Consider the following 13,241-nt stretch of genomic DNA (forward strand, 5'->3'; position numbering starts at 1 on the left):
TGGAAAACTTCTAACATAGATGGTAACTCGAAGGAGACAAAATGTGCTGACTTCCTTCACTGAGGCCAGAAGTTGGTGAGAAAATGGATACAAAAATTTAGCCGGCATTTTAGCCTCTTCACAGAAATGTCCTGCACAGAGGTACTCAGGCTGTTATACAAAACAATGTTTCATTTTAATTTTAAACACTTTATTTAAATATTTTGTTTTCTTTCATTAAAGGTACTACCTTTGTTGGCTTATGTCTCAAGATATGGGTCAACATTCACTGATCTTTCAATCTGAGATATGTTGTATGTGAATTTATCCAACTGAACAGTATATCTGAACAATTAGAAATTCTAGGCTCAATCTTTATTATTCCTTTGCTATTGGAGGGCCAGTATTGGGTTTTCTTTTCTTTCTTTCCTTTTTTTTCCATAGGAAGTCTTTCCTTGCTTTGCCACAGGGCAAAAACGAAGGAAACAGGGAAACTGACCTTAAATATGCGACCTTCAGGCAGCTATCAGTTTCCAAACTTAAAAAACATTTTTGTACACAGGCAGTTTAGAGTTTGTTGGATTCCCAGATGTATGCCCTGACTTCATTTTTCACAAAAGATAATTTTTATAGTTTACTATGATGCTGTTCAGGGTAACATTTCACTTTGTATTTGAAAAAGGACCAACAAATAAACAAGCCATATAATTGTATGAGATACTGTGCAGTGAGCTTTTAAAGTAAGCTTTTAAAGAAGAAATTGCCTTAATTATGTCTTCGAGTATCTGAGCACCAAAATGCAGGCAACTGGTGGTATTAAACGGACACTTTGAAAACGAAGACAATTCTCCAGAGAAAAACAGAGTTTGTGGACAAGCTCATGGAATTTCAAAGTACAGGTGCTCTCAGGTTCATGCATGCTTCATACATGCAAGCAGTAAGCCTCAGAAGACAGTATGCTTCAGAAACACCAGAAGTTACTTCTTAGAAGTGAAGATGCCTGGGCCACACCTCCAGAGATTCTGATCTGGTCAATCAACATCGGGGCACAGGAAGCTGCGTTGTTAGTAAGCACCCAGGTGGTACTGATGCAGTTTTCTACCCACTTTCAGAAGCGTGCTCGTAGCAACATCACATCACCACCTTCCAAAGTTTTCCCTGGATACCCTCTTTGCTAGTCAGCTCTCATTCTCACCAATGTACAGATATTTGCCGGCAGCATTACAGATAACACTGCTATGGGAGCTGGCTCCATGGAGAGGGCAAAATGCTACCTCTGCCTTCAAAGTATTAACCCAACAGATGTTCCAACCTACCTTTCAATTCTGTTTTCTATACTAGAAGTCAACTGGGATAACTAAACACTTTAGCATGCAATAATGAAAAAAAATAAGGGAAAGGACTTCAGATGGTCCTTCATTTGGATTGGGTACTTAACTTCTCTGGACCTCAGTTTCCTTGCTTGTAAAATGGGAACAACAGCACCTACCTTCTAAGATTATTGTGAAGATTGAATGAAGTGTGTGCTTGGGTCACAGAAGGCATTCTACAAATGGTTGCTCCCCTCCGCACTTCTAGAAGGCCTGTAATGAACCTATGTGAGTTGCACCTCTTGAGTGCGTCTGCTCCATGGCGGAAAAGCACAAAGAAGAGGTGGTCAAAGGAGAGTTATAGGAAGCAGGAGGAAAAGCACGAAGACTTCATAATCCCCAAATTGAATAAACCATACAAGTTAGTAAAATATGACCATTTAAACGTACCTGGTAATTTTTAGCTGCTGGGTAATGCTATAGGATAAGATTGGGGATGTTATTTAGAACTCTCCAACCTCTCAAAGGCGAATCACCTGACACTGTTTAGTAAACAATTCTCTTGGCTCCATACCTGGAGCACAGGAACACAGAGCTGCTAATACGAAAAGCTCCATCACATCTTGGTGTGTGCAATTCCTTCTGAGACTTGTAATTTGGTGCTTATATTTGAGACCATACTTTTTTTTTTCTCTGTCCACAGTATCTTAACAGGTATAGCATATTTCTCTTGATACGTCGGTTTCAGCTGCTCTGAAACAGCAGTGAAATATCACCTTGGGCTTCACGATGAATTTTGGGTACATAACATAGCCTTACTTTAAGTGAGATGATATCAAACATGACCGCCAAATAGTGAAAGTCAATCTAGTCATTTTAGGAAGCAGTAACATTCTAAACAAAGGCCAATCTAGTTCTGCCTACATACATGTGTGCCCTATTTAAGTGCTAATTCTTAGTACTCTTCTTCAATTAAAACAGTCCTCCTTTCCAGAAAGAGCCAGACAATCTAAGGTCATAAACAGAGAGACATGTTCGACCATACCCTTTGGAGTAACTGTGTTACTCTTTGATTTGGACAAATCACCAATACAGCACTTCCTGAGTATCTTAAATCACAACGTAGAGATATTCTACAAGTAATAGACTAGCAATATCAATTACCCAACTTTGCAGATTCCCAGCACACAGTCTGAGCTACACTACCTTTGCTTTGATACCTCTATTCACTATCAAAAAAAAAAAATTTAAGTACACTAAGAAATAAAATACATGTTAGCCTGATGCTGTAAATTTCAAATCACACTGTTAATTCTAATATGATTATTTAATATCAGAGACTTATTTTTCTTAATAAAATTAAGATGATATAAATGGAAGCAATAATACATTTTCACATCATATTCTCGGTAATGAAAAATAGAACTGCCACTCATTTATGAATTCATAAACTGGTAAGAATTATACTCCTAACAAACCACATTTTATAAAGTAAATTATGTTATGAGCTCTATGCTGTACTACATACAACAGATTTTTATTTGATCCAAGTAAGGTTTTTTTCTTAGGATAAACCGAGATATTGTGTCCAAATTGAGTCAGCCTCAGTATAAACAACGGGGAAGACCTCCTGAACATGTAACTGACTGATGAACATATTTTCTAGAAATCTTCCCCTGAAGATTCGCATATGAAGCAATGGGGTGCTCGTGGGTAAGTGTTTATAAGCAGGGGCACGTGAGGCCTCGGGCGCTGGGGATCCAAGGAGGAGCCTCATTTGCCAATCACACCAATGTTTTTGGCACTTTTGCCATGGGTTAGTTGTAAATATTATTGCTTAAATTTTCAGTCCCAAACTTCTCCATTAGCCGAGAGCAATAGCTCACTTTTCTCAAGGTCATTCTAATTATTAAGTAAGAAAACAGTGATTTACACAAAATGAATTTATGCAAAGAAATAGTTCCTGAGCACTCTGCTGTCAAAAGCTGCAGCTCTACAAAATGCAAAGATCAAAAATGATATAAAAGTTAGTTTATATATATATGAACTATATATAAAATTTAGGTTTCTCATATATGTAACAAAAGTGTTAGGTTATACTTAAAATTTTATTTTCCAACATATAAGAAACATTTAGGTTGAAATGTAATGTAGTTGTAAATATTATTTAAAATCTATTATTTTAATATATTCTTGAATCAAAGGGTAAAAATTAATAGACATATTACTACAGTTTTTCATGTATCAGTTAGTTCCAATATTAATGGCAATAAAAGGAAAATGCAGTATGTATTCATAATAACAAACTGTTCTTATTTAGATTTATTGAACAGTTTCTCTTCCATTACAGGAGAAACACTATTCACTTGGACTTCACAAATTTCTCATGCAGATATGAAAGTTAAGTTTCAATGTAAAATTTCCAGGCACATATTTATGTTAATTATATTTGACACTTCAAAGTTATTTTAAATGGTGTTTACCTTTTCAGTTACAATAAATTTGAATAATTCTTCAGTCAATAAAAAATACTAAAATGACTTAACGTATTTAAATTAAAAATTGTATTTCTTCTAGATTTATATTTTTCTTATATACTTACTAATATATGGAGGAAATAATAATTAAAACTTGAAAGAATAACTGTTTTTAAAAAAGCAGTAAATTTAAAATTATTAGAAAATATCTTAAAAGATCCAAAACTGTTAGTTAAGTATATCAAAATACGCCTTTTTTTCTGTATTAATTATAGCGACAAACATTTAAAAAGCTAATAGCCGGTCCTTTTCATTTCCATTTACTCTACATTCCACGTCCAAGCACTACAGGCAGTTCAAGAAACATTTCTTTGACTAGTGGCTCAATGGCGCAGCCTATGTGTAGAAAAGTATAATACAACATTAACTGATAATGTGAAAACTACTCAGTTGTGTAGTTATAAATATGGTTCAAAAATATGATATGGTTTTGAAAAATGAGAGGCACACATGAAAGAATTCTGTTTCTATTGCATCATGATTTTCACTGTTATTTGTGAAACTAAAATAAATTGAGAAAAAATATAAATAAAACATAAAAATAAGTCTTTTTCATTCAACGTGAAGCATTATAGTTTTTTCGAATAAGTTCGAAATTCTATTTCCTCCAGTGCCAAAAATCTAAAGAAGCATGGTGTTTTGTGGCTAACATTTCAATAGCTGTTTCCTGTCAGCGTAACATATGATACTGTGATTTGTAATCTCTTTTAAAATAGCCTTTCCCTGAAAAGACACTAAGCGCATGCATTAAATATTTTAAATCAAAAACATTATTTCAATTTAACAATTGTATTAGGCTAATTAAACAGAGGCCTATTGTTTTATGGTACAGGTGATAGGAAGGCTGAATAAAACCTGTTCTGCTACCTCATGTATAAACTTGATAAATACGTTGCCATCCATAAATCTCCTTCAATCAACACATACTATGGGTCTCCAGTCAAATATAGAGGGGGGAGCTGTTCTCCTTCAAGGCAGCACATAGCAATAATCTCCCTCAACCTTTTTAACATTAATGTACATTCATAAATGTAAACTGGCCCATCTCCTCAAAAAAAAAAAAAAAAAAGGAAAGAAAAAAATCGTTGACAAAGACCCATAGTTACTAGTAAAGTCTAAGCAAAATCAGTGAAACCATTTTTTAGATGTGTGACAAAAGCCAGCATTCCGTTGTACACAATTAACTTTCCTGTTATTTTTTGTGAGTGTCTCCTTTAAAAAACCAAGAGCCATCATACAGGAAAGTTCTTTATACATACTCCCAACTTTTCTCCCTTCATGCAGAGCTTGGCTGCTAATCCTAGCAGAGAAAAGAACTGGGCTCAAAATTTGCACTCATTCCTTTTCTCTATTGTTAAAAAAAAAAAAAGAAAAAAAAGTGACCCTGTAAATTTACTCAAGCTGTTTAAATACGGAGGAAGTGGAATAACTTCAGCCAGCCTCTGTGGCAAAGCGAGTGCAATCAGGAAAAGTGTTTCAGTGACACTGCAACTTCGCCACTTTAACTTCACAATGTGAGATTAAAAAAAAAAAATGTACTTCAATCACCCAGCAGAGGTCTGATCAATTTGACATTGACTATAGAAAACTAAACTCGCAGTGAAGACAAGCACGATGTGCTGAAAAATTATTTCTGTTTGGTTCACTATTACGTCATCTTTTCTTTCTATTGCTTTTGGTATAAAGAAATCAATAAAGTGTTAAACGAAATTAAAACAAAAGCCACTCAAATGTTTACTTCTTCAGTCACTGTCAAATGATTTAATTCCAAAAGCTCTTTTCATACCATAAAATTTGTGGTTGCACTTGTTTTTTTGTTTTTTTTCCTCCCTCAAGATCAGATTTGTCAATCAGGAAAAAACAAACAAACAAACAAACAAAAACTGTTTCAGGATGAAATTGAAATTTTTTTGCACTCACTGTTATTTCACAAACGACAGAGGTTTGACAATTCCCAACATTTCTGTAGGTATTTTAATCACCTTAGGCTTTTAAAATAAACTTGATGATGTCTAATGTTTTAAAACCATATTGTAAATGTATTGGCAATTTACAAAGCTGAAATATTAAATTAGACAACTGAAGTGATATCTTACATTTTGCCATGGAAAAATAAATCTTTTTGTTCAAAAATTACTCTCAGATATTCTTATGCAGACTAGCCAGTCCATGTCCAAGGGATTATTCTGCTTTGAAATAGAGATACATATATCCAAAGAATAACCCCCTGGAACAAATTAAAATTAAATTTGCCAGTAGTTTCTACTTCAGTAATTTCTGAACGTAACTGTGTAAAAATATATTGGTGCTAATTTGACGTTAATAAATTAAGACCATTAGAGACAGTCTTTCATTGTTGGCCTTCAACAATTGTCAATGACACTATTTTCTGTTTGCATTTCCTCAAGCGTGTTAATGTATCTTTGTTTAGGCTCACAAGTCGAATGGTCAATGTAAACACAGTCAATGAAACATCAGGACTGGAAAACAAGTATACTGAGAAAGCCTATGGAAAGACCATTTGGTCTGTTGCCAAGTATGCAATGAGGCTACAGCACTGAAAGGCTACTTTAAAATTTCTTTCTATGATGAATAAATTACTCTTTTAAAAATTCTCAAAATTCTTTGTTTTGCATACAAAGTCCATCAAGGACGAAGGTAGTCTGCAAGTTGAACCTAGTGCAATGTGGGTTATAGTCTTTGTTTGCAGTCTTAACTGGGGATTGTACCTTAGCTACCATAGTTCAAGCGTAAAAATACTTTGTCTGTAATGCTATATACTGTTGCCAGTGACCCTCTAAATCCTTGAACCAACTGTGTCTTCTGGTGTCACAGAAGATAATGCCAATTTATTGCAATGTGTGGCTTTTTTAACTGATTAAAATTAAGCTGTAAACACGTGACAATGGAATTAGCACATTTAGAGAGTCTGTTTTCCCACATCCCATTTTGCGCTAGTGCGGCTGGTCCCTGCAACTCTACGCGGGTGCAATTTTAATGACTTTGCTGGGTTTTGATGTTCTTATGAAAAAAGCACTGCTTGGTGTTTGTGGAGAAGGTAGATATGGGGGCTGAAGAGCTGTGATTGCGAACATGGTGACATCGTTTCTGTTTTCCGATAGGATCGGTGTCATTTTCCTCTCAGCGATAAGACACCTCCACTGACAGTGCCCGATTAGGGAAAATTTTATTATAAAATTCACTTTTATCGAATGAGGATAGAGTGATAAACAGTGCAGCCTCAGGGAAGGAATAGGAACAGATTCCCCCCCTTTTCAAATTCCACCTTTTCCCTCTTCTCTTTTTCTCTCCCTTAAAAAGATTATTGTGTTTTAGTTATTATTAATGGTACAAAAGAGAGCTCCCTACAACATGTGATTGCTATGATAAAACTATCTGAATCAAGAGACACTTAGATGTTGTTATAAAAGAAAATCTATTTTATATAGTCACATATACGTGTCCACACATACACACAAACACACAAAGATAAAACTGCTTTCTGAATCCTCCATTTCTGGAAGTTATCTAGTACTTGTTACTTAAGAAAATATAACATCCTAAAAGAAATCAAGTTGAGGTAATATTTACTGAATTATCCTAAATATACATTTCATACTTGTCTTCAGAAATAAATATTTGCAAAACAGAATTGCAAGGTAAACATAAAGAAACAGAAGATCATGGCCCTCTAATTTCTTGAACAAATACTAATGCCTCAAGGAAGAATATGAAAAAATATGGATTGTTTTTAAATAATAAAACATCATTGCTTTTGAATTCTGGTAGTTTAATGATGATACTTTAAACCTCCAGTGTCATAAGTTATGTCTGTTTACTCCTGATAAACTAACTGTAACTCAGGAATATTCTGTATGACAACTACTTGAAAGGTCATTTGAGAAGCAGAAAAATAAGCATCTGACATTATTTATTTAAAAAAAATTTTTTTTTTCCTGACGGAAAGTTCATTAAGTGACTCAGGATACTCCTTCTACCTTTATGAAGTAAAAAAGTAGTGTCTCTGAGGCTAAGGACGTCCAGTGGCATTGGTAAATTCTGGTACCTCATAAAGAGAGTCTGATGATAGATTTTTTTAATTTGTGGGGGGCTGGGTGGAACACTGATGATAAAAGCAACTCAGAAAACTATCTCTTTATTGATGGAAAATATTTCTGAGGGGGAAATAAGAGCCAGCAGTCTTTAGTTTATAATATTCTTCCATGTATTTCTAAGGTATCCCTGAATTCTCTCTTTAAAGACTTTTTTTTGGAGGATCCTTTTTCAAATGCTGATTCTAAGCATGATCTATTTCAGTGTGCAATTTCCAATGTTATTCAAATAGCATTTTTTAGTTATCAGTGATCAGAGAATCATGCCAAAATATCTTATTCTCTTTTGAGTTAAGCTTCTAAATAAAAAAATTAATTTTCTGAAATCATTGCTATGAACTGAAGATGCCTACAGCTTAATGTGGAATAATTTAAGTATTTTATGTATCCTTATAAGCAGCAAAAGAAAAATGGTTACATGCTTTACCCATCGTATAATAAAGAGGAAAACTGAGGTTTACACAATTCAAAGCTACTAAAGCAAATGCCCTTTAGTTCAACCATTTCTTCCCAAGCTCCTCGTTTTAGGATTTCAGTGAGACAAACATTATACCCGAATTCATGATAAGGCAATATTATCATACCGCAACCTAATTTTCACCATTAATTTTATAGCCTAAAAACAGTTACTGAAGTAAACTTATGAAATTATACTTGGTAAATAGTGGAGGAAAACAAAGCTCAACACTAAAGTATACAGTAAGTTAAAAAGTGAATCCATACTCATTATTAGCTTAAAATCTTTAACACCGAATGCTTATTAATGAGTATACTGCTGCACGGTGGACTAGCTTAAGTAGAGTAGACTTTTCTTAATTATCACTTTGCTGAGAAAATGTAATATTATTAAAGAAAACCACACATACACACAATGGTATTTTTGAGAGAACTACTTGAAGATATTAAGAATTTCAACACAGTGAGAGACAAAGCCAAATCCTTAAATGTCACAAAGCCACAATACATCTCCTTAAAAGTGGTCTGGGAAATAGCTATAATTATTGTTATGCTAAAGGTTAGTGGGAAACTTTCAGAAATAAGCACTTTGCTTTGTATTAAAAGAACAGAGCTGCCCATTTCTTTCAATCAGGCCACAAAATGTCCCTCAAGAAGCTTATATTCTTCTGGAGAAGACAGGTAAAAAACAAGTTATGGATCATCCTTATAAGTTAGGGTCAGTGGTATGAGGGAGGGGCCTGATACGATAGGAAAGGAAATCTTTAAATGGAGCTGTCAGAGAGTCTTCTCTGAAACAGTGACAGTAAGCTACAAACCTAAGCAATGAGAAAGTGCTTACCTAAGTTGCTCACACAAGATACACATATCCAATATGTGAACGCATCGATACATACATATATATATATTTTTTTTTTGTGGTACGTGGGCCTCTCACCGTCGTGGCCTCTCCCATTGTGGAGCACAGGCTCCAGACGCGCAGGCCCAGTGGCCACGGCTCACGGGCCCAGCCACTCCGCGGCATGCGGGATCCTCCTGGACTGGGGCACAAACTCGCGTCCCCTGCATCGGCAGGCGGACCCTCAACCACTGTGCCACCAGGGAAGCCCTATTTTTTAAAAGATATTTCTGGAAAGTTGCATGGTAACTTTTTCTTAAGGAAAAAAAAAAAAACAGCGAGTATTCCAGAGACCTTATTAATATTAAAATAAATCCAGTAATAAAATGTCTTACTGGAAAATATCCTGAGTAGAAAGTCTGTATATATTAAAGTACACCTATTTCTAAGCATCACTGATCTTGATCTTTCTAACAACTAAGAAGGTACTTCTAGATCATACAATCTTTGGAATACAGTCATCACCGCAATTATCCCTATCTGGGTCAGTAGAGAACCAGTGACAAAACAGTTTTTTCTATCTCACATGTCCTAAAAGCTGGACATACCTTTCTCGGTACCTGTGAGCACGTTCACACCCATGTGCACGGTACTCACACCTACTTATCACTGTGTGTGCTCCATCTAATCAGCACTATATAAAATGAAATACCTTTTCCATTTCAGATACTATTACTAGTCCTGTCTTCATCTCCTAAAATCTTTGTTTTTCTCAAAGGACGCCTAATAAAGGTACCCAAGTCTGGGGAGCAAGAATGCCTTTCTGTTCTGTGACAAGCAACATCTAGAATGGCTGTGGGTCTGTGTGTACAGAATTCACATTTTATTGAAATAAGCACTGGTCTTTCATAAGAGGTCTGCCTGACTGGTCAATGGGAAATGGATGGAGTGATGAGAAGAATAGCTGATGAAGAGATAATCCACGGTGGCAAGGTGGCCGCACAGGATTGCAGCACTGGGGGGTGCGTGTAGGGTGAGGGAAGAAGAGGACGGCCTTCTTTCTGTTGTTTCATTTGAAGTACGAAGGGGGCCTGCAGTGAGCAAACTTCAGATGTGAAGAACAAAAGGCCAGGTTTTCCCCCTACACCATCACTCTACCTTTTTCTCAACACTGACTAGATGATGAGCTCTCAAGTTGAAGCCCTACTGAATTCCATTTTGACAGCCTGTATTTATTAGTCAGGTTTATCTTCCAGGTATATAAAGCAAGGATTGTGTATAAAAGAATTAAATGGAGCAATGCTACCAATCTGTGCTTGGGGAACATTTAAAAGCATTTCTTTCTATACAACTGAATAAAGGTACATCGTTATAATCATATATGTCATATGTTTATCCAAAATATTAAATCCTCTAAAAAAATAAAAACTTGTGGTTGATAAACATTAATTCCGTTTAGGTCAATTTAAACATTTTTCTCCTGGAGATTGGGATTGACACATATACACTAATATGTATAAAATAGATTAATAAGAACCCGCCGTATAGCACAGGGAACGCCACTTCGCTGTACAGTAGAAACTAACACAACATTGTAAAACAACCATACCTCAATAAAAAAAAAAAATAAAGCTAAGAGAAAAGAAAAAAAAATAAACAAACATTTTTCTCCTATTCCTCTAAATGAATAATTTGGAGAGGAAGGTAGTTCCTAAGCTGATGGTGGATCTGAGGTTGCCAGTTACAGGAGCACTTAAGCGCCCATTGGCACAGCAAGATTCAAAGCCCTGGTAGGCTTCAAAGAGACACAATTTTTTTTTCTTCTAGAACTCTTTGCTTTCTAGTAAAGCTGCAACCACAATGTTCTCTCTCTTAATGCCACCATAAAAAATCAAAACACTTTAAAACAAATTGATGTACTCTTTAATACAGTCATCACATCATCACAGGACCCTTGCACCCTGCATGGCGACAACCGTAGGGATGCATACCACACATCTCTCTCTTTGTTGCCTGCTTCAATGCTTAAAGAAAAATTGAGAGAGTGTGTGTCTCTCAATTGAGATATGGGCACCTTTGATTGACAAGACCTAATCAGCTTATCTCCACACTAATAAAGTTGGGGCCTGTGGAGCTGGTATATGCCCAGCACTGAGTGAACTTTTCCTAGCCAAAGCCTCACGGGCCAGGTCTCAGGCTCTCCTTCTCAAAACTGGTTCAGATCACTTCTTAATGGGCTATTTTCGTCTTGATAAACCTCCAAAGTCTTCATTCGTGATGGCATTAGAGTCAATTTAGCTGGATGAATTGTCTAAAGTAATGGCTACATGATAAGTCTATGATAAGTATTTTTGTGCATTGAATCAATAAGCTATCTTTTTCAAGCTCCCTGTATAAAGTAAAAAGTAACTTCTTCTGAATTACTATTTTTTCTTTTAGGCTATTATTTACTAAAAAGGATGGCTTTCTTTCTTTTTTTTTAATTAAAGGATGACAGGATTTTCTGCACATCAGGTAACAAATATATCTCTTTAATAATTTCTGCTGTATAATACTACTGGATGTTCAATTCCTTGGGATGGAGTCTCAATGCTGACATAGCCGTAATCTGACTACACCATTCTGGTACCTTGTGACACTAATTTGTTCATAACAGACACCCACCAAATGAGCCCTGACTGATTGGTGGGAAAGAAGAATATAAGGCCAGGAAACACATATGAACTGAGTTTGCGGGAGGGGGGGGCATACACATATGCGCGTGCACACACATACACACACATTTTCTTCTTCAAGTTTACTTGTAGGAGGCCCTTTCAAACCAATCTCTACATAATTCAAGAACAATGTCATTGTTCTTATCTGTTTGTAATTACTATGTAAAGGACAAACTCAGGAACTAAGGTGTAAATAAAGCTACTAAAGGGCCAACTATACAATTATACAATGGAGACCTGGAATAGAAGTCCCTCTTTACATGTGCCAAGGTGAGGGTAAAATACACAAGTGGACAGTTTGATCTTACCTTTCATAAGTAGTTATCTAAAGAGTGAAATGGGTTCAATGGATAAAGCCAGCTTTAGAGAAGGAACTCCAGTAGCAGAGAGACTTTTTGAAATGATAATTTTCCAAGTATGAAAAAATATATATTTATGTATTCTTGTACCTCTCGCCGATAATGGTTGTTAAAACCATTCAGTAATGCTGCTCTCAAGCTGCAATATACCTTAAGTATTATAATCACCTGTATAAAATGAGACAATTTTAAACATTCCAAAATGAGGTTTTCTACAGATTATAGGAAAGCTTGAGCTATTTTTCATTCAGATTGTAGTCTTCATGCTGTAATTGCTTTATACAAAATCCACTGCAGCCTTATCACTCAATATTATCTTCACTGCTGAACATCGGAAGATAATTTTGCAATAAAATTTAATTTGCAGAGCTTATTTTCCACTAATCTCCTAGCAGAGGAAACAATGAAACGGCCAAGGTACACACTCCATGTTATGACCCTAATGGTGTTTTTTATTTCTAGAATATAAGACCCCAAACATATCAATTTTATCATATTGAAATGTTGGCATATTTTAATTGTCATAACTTTATATCCTAGAAAAGCAAGTAAACCTATTAGGAACATGTATGAAAATAAGCCTCTTTAAGTGATAAAGTTCCCCTCGGGAAAGCTTTTTTTTTTTCCATTAGAAAGGAAATACTTAATATAAAAATATGGGGGTAGTAAAGGTATTTTATTCCAAATGATTAATATACCAGTAGTGGTCAACAATATTTGAGATTTTTAAATAAAAAATGAAACCAAGTAGCAATATATAGGAACTAGACATCAAGATACAGTTTTCTGTATAAAATGACAGTCAAGTTTGTCACATCTAAGGCTCATTCTAGCTCTAAAGTTTAAAATTTTAAATGTACAGATGCCACATAAACTTTGGAAGAGTAAATTCATAGTAGGTGGTCTATTTCTACAGGTCACTTAGGCTTTATT

At 35.3% G+C, this 13,241-nt stretch overlaps 1 protein-coding gene across 8 annotated transcripts in view; it reads right to left on the bottom strand.

Moving 5' to 3' along the window:
• Positions 1-13,241, bottom strand: part of VTI1A (vesicle transport through interaction with t-SNAREs 1A) — a 365,759-nt gene that overhangs the window by 255,631 nt on the left and 96,887 nt on the right. The gene's annotated exons all lie outside the window — the stretch shown is intronic.

The sequence above is a fragment of the Stenella coeruleoalba genome, assembly GCF_951394435.1.
Source record: "Stenella coeruleoalba genome assembly, chromosome: 16".
Taxonomy (NCBI): domain Eukaryota; kingdom Metazoa; phylum Chordata; class Mammalia; order Artiodactyla; family Delphinidae; genus Stenella; species Stenella coeruleoalba.